The 15383-nt window shown below is 39.0% G+C and overlaps 1 protein-coding gene across 1 annotated transcript in view; it reads right to left on the bottom strand.

Moving 5' to 3' along the window:
• LOC127807285 (uncharacterized) overlaps positions 1 to 15383 on the bottom strand; it is a 59869-nt gene that overhangs the window by 22372 nt on the left and 22114 nt on the right. The gene's annotated exons all lie outside the window — the stretch shown is intronic.

The raw sequence follows: 15383 nt of genomic DNA, 5'->3' as shown, positions 1-15383 counted from the left end.
TCCAGCCGCAACAATTTCTGTTGTTCCATTAGGATCCGGTAGTCATTCATTGCAGATCACACAACATAGATTGAATGGCATAAACTTTCGCGAGTGGTTTCAATTTGTTATGCTAGTAATCAAAGGCAAAGGTAAATTCGGTTATTTATCTGGAGCAATTTCTTCACTAGCAAAGGATACAACTGAGTATCATAGATGAGAGGCGGAAAATTCGATAATCATGGCTTGGCTTATAAACTCTATGAAACCTAAGATTGGACGCACGTATTTGTTCTACAAGACTGCCAAAGAGATATGGGATGTTGTCCAAGAAATCTATTCTGATATTGAAAACACAGCCCAGTGTTTTGAGATCAGATCAGCAATAAGAACTACCAAACAAGGTATGCTTGGGGTAACTGAATATTACAATACATTGGTGGAATTATGGCAGGAGATGGATCTATTTTATGATCCAAATTGGGAATGTGTTGCTGATAACCAGAAGTATAGCAAGATGCTAGAAAAGGAGTGAATTTTTTATTTTCTCTAAGGTCTTAATGCGGACTTGGATGAGGTTCGAGGCAGGCTACTAGGCATTAAACCACTTCCATCTCTAAGGGAAGTGTTTGCCAAGGTTAGATGGGAGGAAACCACGAAGCGAGTAATGCTCCAGCCATTAGGAGAACCTATGGCAAGTCCTACATAGATCTCAACTAAGCGAGAAGATAATTCTAGGAAAAAACAGTAGTGTGAACACTGTAATCAACCCTATTATGAAAGATACCTGCTGGAAATTGCATGGGAAGCCAGCAAACTAGAAGCCAAGGAGTAAAAGGGAGAAGGAGAAATGAGCCTATGTCTCAGCAATAGCTCCTACAGTGAATAAAGGTACAAGCCTAAATTTAACAATTGAGCAGATGGAATTTTTGCAGAACCTATTGAGCAATTCCCAGATTACAAAAGAGGTAGAAGCATCAGGCACTGAATCCACTACATTAGTGGCCCAGAAAGGTAACTTACTTCACTGTTTATTGTCTAAGAAGTTGAAGAAAAACTTTTGAGTTGTAGACACAGGTGCATCAGATCATATGACAGCATATATCACTACTCTTAAATCAATTTCAACTTAATGATAAAGAGTTGAAAGTCCTAATGGCAGATGGTACTATGGCTTCTGTTAAGGGGAAAGGAAGTGTAGATGTGTCTGGTTTACATCTTAAATCTGTTCTATTCGTGCCTAATCTGAAGTGCAATTTGTTATCTGTTAGCAAATTAGTCAAAGACATGGATTGTAGCATAACTTTCTTCTCCAATCGTTGTATTTTTCAGGACCGGTCCTTGAGGAAGGTGATTAGCAGCGTTGAGGAACATGATGGACTCTACTAGGTGTTAGGGGCTAAGGCTTCTTCTTTGGATTGGTTACCACATAATTCTAATTTGTCTTCCTTGTCTTTCCTATCTTCGTTTGCTACTGTTTCTAATTCTGAAATACTGTTAGGGCACAAACGTCTTGGGCATCCGAGTTTTCCATACCTTAGACATTTGTATCCAAATTTATTCATCAATAAAGAGAAGTTTGCACTTCAATGTGAACATTGTATTCTTGCTAAACAAACTCATAGCACATACTTACCCCATCCTTATACACCATCCAAACCCTTCTATTTGATTCATAGTGACATATGGGGACCAACAAGAGTTTCAAGCTTGTCTGGTGCTCGATGGTTCGTCACTTTTATTGACGACCACACGAGGGCTTGCTAGGTATATTTAATGAAGGATAAATCTGAGGTGTGTGCTGTGTTTCAAAGCTTCCACAAGCTGATTCTTAATGTGATTTAGTCCTCTATTTGTATCCTTAGAACTGACAATAGCCAAGAATATTTTTCTCTCTCATTCACCCAATGCCTCACTTCTCATGGAATCTTTCATCAAAGCACTTGTTCTTGAACTCCCCAACAAAATGGGGTGGCAGAAAGAAAAAACCGCCACCTATTGGAGGTAGCCCAGGCTTTGATGTTCACCAAATCTCTTCCAAATAGGTATTGGAGAGAGGCTATTCTAACAGCCTCTTATTTGATTAATTGATTGCCATCTAAAGTGCTCAAGTTTCAAACTCCATTACATAGTCTACTGAGCATCTTTCCTCAAGCTCGAATCCTAAGCTCTCTTCCTCCAAAGGTCTTCGATTGCATTGTATACGTTCATCATATTAGACCTAACCATCATAAACTTGAACCAAAAGCTATTAAATGCATCTTCCTTGGGTATTCTCCAACTCAAAAGGGATACAAGTGCTACTATCCTCCAGCACAAAAGTTCATCATCCCATGTGATGTCACCTTTGTGGAGCATGAATCCTATTATCCAGGTTCTTCTATTCAAGGAGAAACCACAAGAGAAGAAAGCCATTGGGACCCCACTGTTTCCTTACCTATATCCCTCTCTTCTCCAATTACTGATTTTACACAACCAGATGTAGCGAAATGCACCCAATCAGTTACAACTGAACAGTTAGTATCAGCAAATTCAGAACCTACATCCCAATTTGACTACCCCCAACAAATGGATTGTGTGGAACGAAATACAGAGAAGGAAGCACCCTCTAGTAACCCTTTAAAGGTCTATTATAGAAGGCAAAAAGGCCCTACTCCTCATCTTAGCCAATTACTAGAACTTAAGGACGGTCCAGAAAATGAGGCAAATACTAAAGCTGACAGTGACCTACTGCTAGACGTTCCTATTGCTATTCGGAAAAGGGTGTGAAATCGTGTGTTAAGTATCCAATCTCCAACTACTTAACTTACTCCAAATTGTCACCCCAATTCAGGGCATTCACTATAACAGTTAATGAAGTGGTAGTCCCACGAAGCATTCATGAAGCCTTGAGAGATCCTAAATGGAAGGAAGCAGTAATGGAAGAAATGAAGGCCCTAGTCGGTAATAAGACATAGGTGTTGAAACCCTAGAGGATAAGAAGATTGTTGGATGCAGATGAGTATTCTCGGTGAAATACAGGTCAGATGGCAGCAAAGACAGGTATAAAGCAAGGCTGGTGGCATAGGGTTTCTCTCAAACTTATGGAATATACTATGAGAAGACATTTGCTCTCGTGGCTAAGCTGAATTCCATAAGGGTATTGTTATCACTGGCTATTAATCTTGACTGGGAACTATTTCAGTTAGACATAAAAATGCCTTCCTAAATAGAGAGCTAGAAGAAGAGATCTACATGAAGGTTCCACCCGGATTTGAGGAAGAAAATATGGGCAAAGTTTGCAAATTATATAGATCACTCTATGGGTTAAAACAATCCCAAGAGCATGGTTTAAGAAATTTAGCTCTACTCTAATCAACTTTGGGTACAAGCAAGGAGAAGCCGACCATACATTATTTACCAAACATGGAGAAAATGGAAAGAAGGCTATTTTGATTGTGTATATGGATGACATTATAATTACTGGAGATGACATCCAAGAAATTTCTGCTCTTAAACACTGGTTGAGGAAAGAATTTGAAGTCAAAGTTCTAGGGGCAATGAAGTACTTTCTCGGCATGAAAGTAGCAAGAAGCAAACAAGGCATTTTGATTTCTAAGATAAAATATACCCTTGACCTCCTCAAGGATATAGGTAGGCTGGGAAGTAAACTTGCTCCTACACCTCTTGAAAGAAACTGGAAGTGTTCAATAACAGATCAGGATCCTCTTGCTGATAAGGGAAGATATCAAAGGTTGGTTGGAAGACTAATATACCTATCCCTTACTTGTCCAGACATTGCATATGTGGTAGCCGGTAAATATTGTGAGCCAATTTATGCACTCACCTACTCAACAACATATGAATGAAATGTATCATATCTTGAGATATCTAAAGGGGACACCAGGAAAGGGTTTGTTATAACAAAAGAATGAGAATAGGGGAGCTGAAGGATTTACTGATGCTAATTGGGCAAGATCTATAGTGGACAGTAGATGAACCTCAGGTTTCTACACTAAACTTTGAGGAAATCTAGTCACATGGAGGAGCAAGAAACAGTCAGTAATTGCAAAGAGCAATGCTGAGGCAAAATTTAGAGCAATTACACAAGGTATTTGTGAATTGATTTGGCTAACCAGATTGACGGAAGACTTACAAATGCCTCTAACCCTACCAATAAAATTATATAGTGACAGCAAGTCTGCTATCAGTATTGTGGGTAACCCCATCCAACATGATCGAATGAAGCATGTTAGGATTGATCAATTTTTATTTAACAGGAGATTGAGCAAGGAGGAATAAAACTAATCTATTTACCTACAACCAGCCAAGAAGCAGATATATTCACAAAAGCCATGTCAAAACCCGATTTTGAAATATTAATTGGCAAGCTAGGAATGAGGGATATAGGGGTTGTTGGAGATCCAGGTAAAAATGATTAAGAAAAGGAGGAGGAATAATTGAATGAAAATTAGAAAGCGAGCAAGTCGCTACTCAATCTGAAGCCGAGAAAGGGGGAAAAGCTGATAAGTTCTATCTAAGAGATTAAGATTAATCTTGTTTGTATTCTAGATTATCTATAAATTATTTCTAATATATCTTGTATCATATATCTCTTAGAATTAGGAGTAAAAGTCGGAGTCTCATGTATATATATAGATTATTCTCTCAATACAAAACTTAAGAGTCTTGATTGATCTCACTCTCTTTTGTACCTAAGGCTGTTAAACTTAGGTTTTATCTATTTTGTTCAAGTAGCATCTTCACTACACTTCATTTGGATACACTAACAGTGATCTAATTCCTGCCACAAGGTCTGCAACAAATTGGCATACTCGGTTATGGACCGAGTTCCTTGCTTAGTAGCTACTACCTTGGTTCAAATCTCATAGATTTGTACAACATCATTTACCTTTGAATATGTGATCTTCACTGCTTCCTAGATCTCCCTAGTTGTTATAAGGAACATCACCATGTCATTGATTTCTAGAATCATAGAGTTCCAGAGCCAAGACATGACTAGTGAGTCCTCTTCATCCCATGTAGCATACGTGGGATCACTCTCCTTAGGCCAGATTCCAAGTAGGTGACTCAACTTTCCCTTGCCTTTCAAGAACGTCCTAATCAATTAGGACCACTTGAGGTAGTTTTCCCATTTAGCCAATAAGCTGCTACTAGATTCCATGGAGTCGGTCATAATTCTAGGATTATGAAAGAAGATTGGTTCAAGAAGATTTGGGCCACAAACAACCGAGAAAGGCTTTACTTTGAGGATAGAAGCCAGGGCTCTTATACCATGTTAAGAAGAAGGTAAAAGACCAATCTTATTCAGTCTAATGGATTCCAACCACATATATACACGCCTATCATTCGTATAGGCATTAGTTTGCTAAGTCTAATTAGGAAGTTTTCTAATTAGATAGTTTACTAAATATGTATAGAAAAAGGAAATTGTACAGAAAAGGAAAGGAAATAAACTACAGCTACTAAATATAATAAAATAAGATAAATAAATAAAACACTACAGGATACAAACAATATTAGGAATCAACATATAGGAATTTGCATATTAGGAAATATATTGTCTTCTAACATAGCCTAGCCCCCGAGATAGTTCCCCCCAGAGAAGTCCTCAAGAAGATCCTCGAGAAGCATGCTTGTGGCCGAACAAGTGCTCACTGGGTTACCGCCTTTCGAAGCCAAGGAAAAAGTCAAAATTAATAATTATAATCATAAATATTGAATAATAATATAAATAAATAAAAAATAAGCAAAAAGAGAGTAAGGGGCAGCAAGCTGCCCAGACCTATAAAAAGGGCGACTGGGCCTTGCAGTGGCCCTTTTTGGCCATGCAAGGGCCACCACGTGCGCAAGGGCAGCCATTCGAAGACTCATGCGTACGCGCACAAGGGTAGCCATCCAAAGAACCCCGCAATGCCAACGGGGTGCCTGTGGCTTGAAGACTAGCCCCTCCGTGTGCCCCGAGTGCACCCAACAACATGCCCTTGTGCGCCCTAGTGCATCCGTCTGTGCCCTTGCACTCCTATCAAGTCCTCACCCATGATTTGGCCGCAAGCTTCTCCTTCACAAGCACCCGCAAATGACCCTCCCAAGTATCCACACAAGCATTCGATCAAGTCTCCGGTAACCTCCAGGGTCACTTGAGGACCCCCAAGATCTCACCCCTTGTCACCTCATGGTGACAAGGCCAGCCTCTTAAGGCTCTCATTCCTCCTGGGACCCTTTATCCGCTGGGTGGGGGGGGGGGGGGGGGGGGATGTGTTTCTTACGTAGGTCCCTCCATGCATGCCTAACCTTGAGACCATCGAATACAGCGGGAAAGTCATGCGCTCCCTACATCCGCATGTCACGTGCCAACTACACGTCCCAGTCACAGCAGACCTACATGAATATTTATCGCCTCCTCGGCTTCAGGCAAGCCATCCAGGCTGCATAATCTCTCTCTCTCTCTCTCTCTCTCTCTCTCTCTATTTTTCTGTATAACTCCCCCAAAGGGTCCACATGCATAATTCACTCATACTGCTCACCCGTGCACCTCCTCACAGTGCACCCACAGACTCTATCTGCACATGGCACCCCGATATACTGCATCATACCATATCTTTACTTCTTCAAGACCTATACTTGACTTAGGCATCAGAAAGCATGTGGAGGAAAAGTCCTTGTGTGCCTTTTGATTGTCTATTGTCTTGCAGATCCTCGAAGACTGATCTGCAGATGGTACGGGCACCCTCCAGAGACCCATCTGAGGCACCCTTGCCTCTCCGGTGTCCACACCTCCTGCTCTTTCGGTGTTCTATCCTTCTGCTCCCCCAAACAATGGGTTGAGCCACAGGCTGTCCATCCCCTTTGGTGACCCCTCACTCTTTTGTCTCGCTAGGCCTTGCCAATTATTTGCTAAGGTTCCCGAACATAAATTTTCAATTATTGTGTTTTGGCAACAACAATATTGGTACCATATGATACTGAGGATCTATACAAATAGAATACTAGAATAACTTAATAATATATATAATAATTGTATATCAAATAAGGTATTGAATTTGCAATTAATATGATAGAGTGACTAGGTGAATAAGAAATAAATATCACTTAAAAAACTTGAGAATTTAATTATAACAAAATATTTATATTTGTAAAAGAAAACTGAAAACATAATATATATTTCTCTTTTACTTCGCAAGGAATAGTTACAATATATATAGGACAAAGAAATCAATCAAATCTCTATAATTAAGGAAAAGAAGGAATCTTAATTACATTAATTACTAATTTACATCAATCAATCCCAACAATTAAGATTAATTATAATCAATCCCATAGATTAAGGGATCTGATTTTCCAACAACACTCATCCTCAAGCTAGTGAATGAATATCGAACATTCCAACCTTACTTACAAGTTCTTCAAATTGCTTGAGAGGTAAACTTTTGGTGAGCAAATCAGCTAATTGTTTTTCTGAGGGAACAAAAGACAAACAAATTTTCCCAGCATCTAGCTTTTCTTTGATGAAATGCCAATCTATCACAGCATGCTTAGTGTGATCGTGTTGCACAGGATTGTATGCAATGTTGATTGATTGTCGCAAATTAATTCCATAGGACCATGACCAAGTATTTTCAAATCACTAAGCACAATTCTCAGCCAAAGTAACTCACACAATCCAAGGGCCATTGCCCTAAACTTTGCTTCAGCACTAGATCTTGCCACAGCCCCTTGTTTTTTGCTTCTCCATGACACTAAATATCACCCAAAAAACACAGAGTGGCCAGTAGTGGACCTCCTATACACAAGCGAACCACCATAGTTCGTATCAGTGTATCCCTTGACTTCCAACTTCTGTCCTAACTTAAACAATAGACCTTTTCTAGGTGTTGACTTCAGATAGCACAAAATTCTCCATATCACTTGCATATGTTCTTTAGTGGGACTATGCATAAACTGACTTACCAAGCTAACAGCAAAACCTATGTTAGGCCGAGTGTGGAATAGATAAATCAGTTTTTCTACTAACCTCTGGTATCTCCCTCTTATCCACCAATGGACTGTCACTTGGTCCTAATTTCGGGTTAGGATCCAAGGGAGTATTTGCTGCCCTACCACCTAGCAATCCAGTTTCTTCCAATAAGTCCATGGTATATTTTCTTTGGGAAACAAATATACCCTCATTTGAGTATGCAACCTTTATTCCCAAGAAATACTTGAGCCTACCAAGGTCTTTGATGTCAAATTCTCGGGCCAGATTTCCTTTTAGCAATTTCTTCTCATCCTCATCATTGCCAGTAACAATTATGTCATCAACATAAACAAGTAGAGCTCTTAGAGTACCTTTCTTGGAATGCTTTACGAATAAGGTGTGATCTCCTCTACTTTGCCAATACCCCATTGCCTTCATAACCCTTGAGAACCGATCAAACCAAGCTCTTAGGGATTGCTTCAATCCATACAGAGCATTTTTTAATCTACAAACATAACCTACAACTTCCTTAGAAAAACTAGGTGGGGGGGTCCATAAATACCTCTTCCTCCAAGTCACCATGTAGGAAGGCATTTTTCACATCTACCTGCATCAACTCCCAGCCATAACAGCTAGCCAAAGATAGGAGAACCCTCACTGTAATCATTTTTTCCACGGGTGCAAATGTCTCTAAATAATCGATGCCATATGTTTGAGTATAACCCTTAGCCACTAATTGAGCTTTGTATCTTTCCAATGTACCATCAATATTGTATTTCACATTAAATACCCATCTACACCCTACTAGTTGAACCCCCTTTGGTTTAGGCACCATTTCCCAGGTATTATTCTTTTCTAAGGCCTTCATTTCTTCCTGCATAGCTTGTACCCAATGTTGGTTCTGTAATGCCTCTTCTATAGTCTTAGGAATAGCTATGGAATCAAGGGAGGACAAAAAACTTTTGTGTTTCAGGGACAATCTGTGGTAAGAAACAAATTTGGCTATAGGATGTTGTGTATAACTCCTCACACCTTTTCTAACAGCAATAAGCAAATCCATGTCTGAGATTTTAGGGTTAGGACAATCAGTAGGGTTAAGCAAATCAGAATGTTGAGTGAGATCCAAACTTGACCGAGGGGTAGATGATGGATGCTGGATATAACACTTGGGTTAGGCTATCCCTTCCTTTTATACACATATGGTGAGCCTTTGAACCGAACAAGAAATATCCTAGGCTGAACAAGAATCAGAGAGTCAGACGAGGGTTCCAAGTCTCCAGAATCTGCTGGCTGAGGATTAGAATAAATAGGAGAATCAGAAGAGTTAGGATCCAAAGAAGATTGAAGTTGATAGGGCTGAGAATCTTCTAAGATAGGACCATGATCAATAGAAACACTCTTCCCCTAAGGACCAGAAGTAGGAACCTTGAAAAAAGACTGATTTTCAACAAAGGTTACATCCTTAGATACAAGGACCATTTGGGTAGGAGGATGATAGCACTTGTACCCCTTTTGAGTAGGAGAATAGCCAAGAAATACACACTTTTAAGGGCTCGGGAATCAAATTTATCCCTATGATGTTTAGATACATGGACAAAAGTCACACAACCAAATATCTTAAGAGGGAAAGGAGTATGCAGACCAATTTCAGGAAAAAATGAGTAGAGAGACACTGAAATGGGGAGAGTTGATTTAGAACTCTTGAGGGAACACTATTGATTAAATAAGTTGCAGTCAATATTGCTTCACCCCAAAAGGTTATAGGAACTGAATGATGACGCAAGAGAGCACTAGCAACATTTAGGAAATGCCTCATCTTTCTTTCAGCAACTCCATTTTGTTGGGAAGTTTCCACACTAGAGGATTCATGAACAATCCCCTTTCATTGGAAAAAATGATTGAGATCAGGTTAAAATAGTCCCTCGCATTATCAATCCTAATCCTTTTAATAGAAACCCCAAATTGAGTTAGAATCATTCTATGAAACAAGGGTAGAATGTTGTTGATGGCTACTTTGTCCTTGAGTAAGTAAACCTACGTCATCCTAGTGAAATCATCTATAAATGATACAATTTGGCCCTAGAATAATTAGAGAGTCTAGAAGGCCCCCCCCACACATTAGAGTGTACTAAAGAAAAAGGAGACCAAGGAAAGTTTATTGCTAAATAGCATAAGGTACCCGATGGTGTTTAGACAATTCACACACATCACAATGAAACATACTAACATCTACCCCTTTAAACAAGTATGGAAACATAGATTTTAACAAAAGAAAGGAGAATGACCTAACCTAAAATGCTAAAACCAGATATTGGACTGAGTGGAAGTATGAAGAGAAGAGGAGTGACTTAAACTAGGTTCATCTCCTGCATGTGGCTCACTACTCTCTTGTAGATAGTACAACCCATTAAGTGCCTTAGCAGCACCAATCATCTTCCCTATGGCTAGGTCTTGAAACACACAATCATGAAGTGAGAAAATTACACATCAATTAAGGCTTTGGGCAAGCTTGTGAACTGGAAGTAGATTGGTGGAGAGGCTAGGCACATAAAGTACTTGTTGGGCAAGTAGAGATGGGTTCAAACATACATTTCCTTGTCCAACTATAGGGATAGTTTGGCCATTAGCAACTGTAATTTTTCTGGAACTAGATATTGGTTCAAATGTCCCAAAGAATTTTAGGTTAGGCTATGATCGGTGGCTCCAAAATCTAAGATCCAAAGATTATTCCTAATTGTATATGAGGCATTAAAGGACTCAAAATTAAGGCACATACCTGCCCTCACCATCAAAAACCAGTCTACTAGTGACTAGTTTTGCGAAAAAAATCTATCCAAAAACTCTCTCAAACTCACCTTGTTGTGAGTAGTTTTTCTAGATCTGAGAAGGCTCCCCACCTATAAAACTTCCTCGTGCTGCTAGCAAGGTTAATCAGTTCGCTAACCTAGCTCCTAACAAAAATGCTACTGGGGATAGAGATAGTTCTTGCCGATTTTGTCAATGCAGAGGAGGCCCTGCAGCTGTCTCTGATGAGAAGCAGCAACAAACAACTTGCTTCCGGCTTCGAGAGTAGCGTTAGAAAGGTCATCAGGCAAACCTGCAATGAAGCAGTAGCAGCAAACGATGTTGTTCCCCTTGGCTTGCAATGGTGCAGGGACCCGAATGGCTGTGGGCGGCAGTTGTTGGACACTCATTTGAGATGTCAAGGTGAACAACAAAACGAGGAAGACTGAACAGCAGCTTGAGAAGCTTCTCGTTCTGGGGCAACGACGACCAGTAGGAGCAATGCTAGAGATGGACGACTGATGAGGGACACCAGAACTAGACGCGAGAGAGACAAGGATGTATGCAACAACCAAGGCTAGGGCAGACAGAGGTGATGCCAAATATGAGTAACACACGAGGATGAAGGAGTGCTGGCAATAAAGGCCTGCAATTAAGGGATGTACACCACAGAACTACAACGATGGCAGAACTGGGGAACATGGCAGCGGCAATTAAGGCCGACAAGAAATACGCCAAACAATGAAGGCAAAACAATCGGCAATGAAGGCCGAAGAGACAAAGGCAGTCGGAAAGGAAGGCAACAAAAAAACAGTTGATTTCTTTCTCCTATAAACTATGTTTTCAGTTTTCTTCTACATGGTATCAGAGCAGGCTTTTGTTTGTGATGTTGGGTTTGGACCCCGACCATATGTATTTGCACGCTACGCGTGAGGAAGGATGTTGAAGTTGCATTTGTCCCACATCACCAAGTTATTGGGCTGTTATGTTGTTTATATGTGGTTTAACCACCCTCCTCCTCTGAGTTAGCTTTTAGGAATGAGTTCTACCCAGGCCCATTTGACAATATTTAACAAGTTATGGCATTAATTTCTCAGTCACTTTTTCTTTTACCAATTTTGCAAGAATAAACTGTTGAAACAGGAATATAGAAACAAATATACAAATTGCTACCAACACCCCAAAAAAGGCTAACAACAACAATATATTGTGACAATATCGACAGCAGCAATATATATCAAAACTATAACTGTAAGCAAGCCCAACAACAAGTAAATGCAAACCCAGGCTCCGGCAAGGCAGCAGCAATTGGAGAAGGGAGAAGACACGTACGACGGAAACGCACACTGTGAGAGAAAGGAAGAAACGAAGGACCGACGCACGCTGACAGTGTTGTCCTGAAGATAGTAACACCCTGCTCCAGTCACTACAGGCTCTAGTGACTGTCAACGCATGATACAACAGTCTTACTCCGGCGAACGACGACCTCGATCGAGTGGATCTGGTAGAACTGGGAAGGCACTTGCTCTCTGTGCGACAGATCGAACATGGAGGGAAAAACCAAACACACACGAAAACTCTAAACTTTGAACTAGGTGATTAGAAAACGAGGTTTGACTAGCCTTTTATAGGCTGGGTCGGGGCACCGAACAGCCTTCGCAATCAAGCCGGCATTGAACGTCGGCATCAATGCCTGAGGCTTGGGGCAACTGAACAGGTAACAAAAATTAATGGACGGACACGTCGGAAATCAAACCGTCGCTAGAACCTTCGGAGAGCAAATAAAAAATAAAGAAAATAATTTAAATTTTCTTTATATAAATATATATATATATTCATCGACCCGGCCCGCCCGACCGGACGGACGGCATGGTGCGAGGCCCATGAGGCTCGCTAACTCACAAAATCTAAGTGCCCCTTGGGCCCAAACCCAAGTGAGAGGAAGGAGTATAAATACTCGCTCCCATCTCTTTACACAACCAATGTAGGACACACACCCACACTCACACTTACACTCACACACACCCACAACATAAAATTTATAAAACCTTCAGAGTAAGTAATAGTCACAGTATCAATGGAGCAAAAATCCCAAAAATATACGTAAAACTAAATTTTGCTCCCAAAAATAAAGTAAAACTAAATTAGGAAATAATAATGTAGAAATAGAAAGAATGCGAGAAATCTAGGGCAAAGTTTTTACCACACAAGTTGCACAGTATAACCTTATCTCTAATAGAAAAGGCCTTCTAGCACTTAAGCACACACTCCCATTCAATCTAAACGAAAAGCAAACTTTAGGATAAATAAAATGATAGTATAATTATTAGATAATATTGCCAAGACAAAAATTCATGCCAAAAGAGAACAATAGATGGTCTTTTAATCCATTTTCAATGGTTTAAGATAGATTCAGAAAATCATCTTAATTTCTCATCATTTTTCTCGTTAATTCCATCTAAATTGACTTCTTCTAAAAAACAAAAACTGGTTATAAGCTAGAAGTTCAAGCTGGTGATCCAGTTGTTGCATTGTGTCCTTTGCTTCTAATATTAAATCTAGACTCTTCAACTCCAATTATATCAACAACACCCCAAGTCAAAAAATATTACCAAAAGGACAGTTAATGGTAATTGAATTTTCTACTAATGATGAATACTTCCATGTTGGACCTTTTTTTATTCTTTAGTATTCATCTTATTTTAGTTCTTCAGTCTGCAAGATAAAAGAGACTTCAAAAAATTACAAAGAAGAAGAATGCAAGAATGCCCGAGATTCAACAAACAAAAAAGAAACAGAATGCATGAGTATGATTGAGAAAAGGATAATGATTTTTTGTCCTCTTTGGTGGACCAAATAAGGTCTGCCTTTGCCCAATATACCTTTGTTTTAGTTTTAACAATCATCACCAAATAGAACTAACAAAGTGGAGTGGATATCATTGTCCTTGAGAGAAAGAATGCTAAACTAAAGGACTGTTGGAGATGACTCAAAAGGAAAAAGAAAAACAAGAAAAAAAAATTGTAGCAGATGATAACTTGTAAGAAAAACAAAAATAGGAGGAGAGGTAGTGGCAAAGTAGAATAAGAAAATAAATAAATAAAAAGAGGAAGGCAAAAGGAGGAGATGTTTGTGGAAGAAAAAGGCAAGAAGAAACAAAGACAATTACAAACAAAAACCTGGACTATAGAGGAAAAAATGTTAGGGCCTGTTTGAAATTGTTGTTATTTCAACAATTACCATTCCTTTTTTTTTTTTTTTTTGTCTGTAACTAATTACCATTCCATTTTGTTTTCTTTTTTTTAAATGGAATGGTGTTTGAAAATGCAAAACTCATTCCGTTTTTGCAAAACCCATTCCAAAATTTTTGAAATGGAATGGTAAAAGTAGTAAGAGAAAAAAGAAAAAAAAAACATTTCACTTCCTTTTTTTCCATTCCATTTCCCCCACCTCAAAACCCATTTCTTCTCTTTCTTAATTAATATAATTAATTACATTGTATTATATTAATGAATACAACATAATTCTTTTGTTGTCGTGGAAGAATTCTTTTGTTGATAAATTTCTTTGAGAAGAAAACTTTCTTCTTCCTCATATCTCTTCTACAACACTCCAAAACATTTGTATAATAGATGGGTGTGCTCTGGTGTATCAGGGTACACAATAAAAACTCTTCTTTTACCATGAACTGGTAAAAAGAATATAAAAATTTAAAAAAAAAAAAAGACGTGTGTTGCGCTTAACAAAAATGCAAACACTTTTACCACGGGTTTTCTCATTTGCACCTTACTTTGACATGAGAAGGCACTAGAACTGCCTTTTGTGCATTAATGGTGCATGGTGCTTAAGCTCGCTTTTAACAACACTGGGATTGATATTTGTTCCTGTATCAAATCACCTGCATCACTCTATCTTGTAAAGTCGTGGACAATTTATCCATCCACAAACTCTCTCTAAAACCCATGAGTAGAGAATCTCCCTCCCTCTTAAAACCCATAACTAGAGATGGAGAACAAATACATGGCTTGAGAAATGTGGTTTCCACAAGCACTGTGAAGGCATGCGTACAAACATATTATAATATATAAAATAATATATCACATACATAATTGTGTCCCAAGAAGGAAAAAATTGTTCCTATCGGGAATGTAGGCCCAAAGAGTATCTGTGTCCAAAGATTAGGATGAAGAAAGTGGTATAAAAGATTCTGAATGTAGAAACACCAGTACAAATTCAATGCCGGCCAATACTGCCAAAACCAACCGGTATCTTGACCAGAACAAAATGGGGAGAACTCTATACTGGATTTATTTTCAATATGGTATGTATCGAACAGTACAAAACAGTATTGATAGTTATGAAATCAATCAGAAAAATAGGAAATGTGTCTAAATATAGTTAAAACAAGTTAATTTCCGATCTTCCAAAACAAACTATGCTATCCCCTGAGATGCAATGCTACCATAGTGACAGTATTTTCTTGAATTCCAATTTGATGAGATGCTACAAAAGAAAACAGAACGGTTCCATACTGCCATAGTTTAATTGAAGTGCAGTCGCATTTTACATATTTTATAATGGACAAATTGAAAATAAAAAATAATATTCTTACAATTTCACCTCTAACCTTTTACACTTTTAAAGAACCTCAAGTGCATATCCG

This window comes from Diospyros lotus, chromosome 8 (genome assembly GCF_014633365.1).
Source record: "Diospyros lotus cultivar Yz01 chromosome 8, ASM1463336v1, whole genome shotgun sequence".
Classification (NCBI taxonomy): Eukaryota; Viridiplantae; Streptophyta; class Magnoliopsida; order Ericales; family Ebenaceae; genus Diospyros; species Diospyros lotus.
Note: the sequence above shows the minus strand (reverse complement) of the source record. Positions and strands in the feature narration are given on the sequence as shown.